Source organism: Mesoplodon mirus, assembly GCF_964341445.2.
Source record: "Mesoplodon mirus genome assembly, chromosome: 17".
Lineage (NCBI taxonomy): Eukaryota > Metazoa > Chordata > Mammalia > Artiodactyla > Ziphiidae > Mesoplodon > Mesoplodon mirus.
In genome coordinates, this window is record NC_138993.1 from 961,740 (window position 1) to 963,470 (window position 1,731).

Consider the following 1,731-nt stretch of genomic DNA (forward strand, 5'->3'; position numbering starts at 1 on the left):
GAAAGCAATGCAGCTCCAGTATTACCTCCTTTTCATAAAAGAAGTGCTGAAAATGCCCCAAAGCAAAGCATTTTCTTGGAGGGCGAGGGCCTCACCTGAGAGGTGCTGGCTTCAGTCAATGCAGCCCAGCAGTGTGTGCAGACACACGGGGCCCCGGTCAGGCAGCAGAACCTCCCAGGGTGCTTGTGATTCTGGGGGTGACAGCAGGGGTCTGCGTCTCTAACCGGGGATTTCAGGCACCGCTGAGAGCCTGGCGTGAATGCATTTGCTCTCCCTCTGGACCAGGCTGCTGCAGTGACTTGGTGGAGTGACACGCGAGGGTGCCCTGGCAGGAAACCTGCGGTGACATCTCCCATATGCCTCCCATGTGCTTGGGACCCCTGGTTCCTGGTTGGGCCCGGTTAGAACACCTGGACACGGCCCAAGCCCCACTGCCCTGGGTACCTGCCCTGGGGCCTAAAGCATCTCCAGCCTCAGCTCAGGGAACCCCCTAAGCCCCGCCTGCTCCCAGGAGGCTGCGTGGGAAAGTCACTGCCAAACCGTAAGCTGGGGTTGAGCAGGATTTGAAGCAAAAGGGCTTTCGCCTCCTTCAGCCCAGCCCTGGGATGTTCTCACGTTACACTGTCCGTGACACTAGGATAGGTCTGGTCTCTAAAGCGGCTCCTTGGGCCCCATAGGCTCCCCGCTTGGTGTTCCTTACAGCTTCCACCAGAGTCACGCGGGTCTCGCTCACCCTCCTCCTGCCCCCGGGCCTCCTTTTCTCATACCACCAGCCCTCCTCTGGGTCCTATCGCACAGTCTTCCTGAAATGGCATTTCTCGGCCATTTGGTAACTGGAGGGCTTATTCCAAATGCATGGGAAGAGCAGCCCTGGGGGAGTCGCTGCTGCCCGAGGTGAGTGCTCCAGTTACTGCTGGTGTGAATCCCCTATTTTTTTTTTTTTTTTTTTTACGGTACATGGGCCTCTCACTGTTGTGGCCTCTCCCGTTGCAGAGCACAGCCTCCGGACGCGCAGGCTCAGCGGCCATGGCTCACGGGCCCAGCTGCTCCACAGCATGTGGGATCCTCCCGGACCAGGGCACGAACCCGTGTCCCCTGCATTGACAGGCGGACTCTCAACCACTGCGCCACCAGGGAAGCCCTGAATCCCCTACTTTTAAACATAATGGCACTTTGACAGAAATGCCTGATTTAAAGAATGGAAATGTCACCACCAGGAGCTTCATCTGCCTGGATTCTCGCCCATGATGATTTCCATCTCCAGGTTCCCCTCCAGGAGCTCCCAGCCCCAGGAGAAGTTTTCTGTGCTGTGACCTTAGGAAGCATCCAGGCGCCTCCTGACCAGTGACAATTTCATTTCTATGAATGTCATTCAAAAACTCATTTATCAACAGATGTTTCCATTCCCTCCACACACAGGTACTTAGCTAAGTACTCAGTATTCTGAACAAGACAGACAAGGACTGGTGGGTGCAGACGAGGAGCCGAGTCCCCGGCGGGTGACGGAGCGGAACCGAGCATGGAAGGGGTGGGTGCCCGTGGTGTCCTCGGGCCGGGCCAGGACGGGTGACTGCGGCATGAGGACTCAGGGAAGAACCGCTGGAGGAGGTGGCATCCAGACTCTGATCTGATTCAGATTTTAATCCGGATCACCTTAGATCCAACGCATTCCCCACATAGGAGCTCACTAAACAGCATTCTTCAGGCCTTTCTTTGCCTTTTCTAAATGAA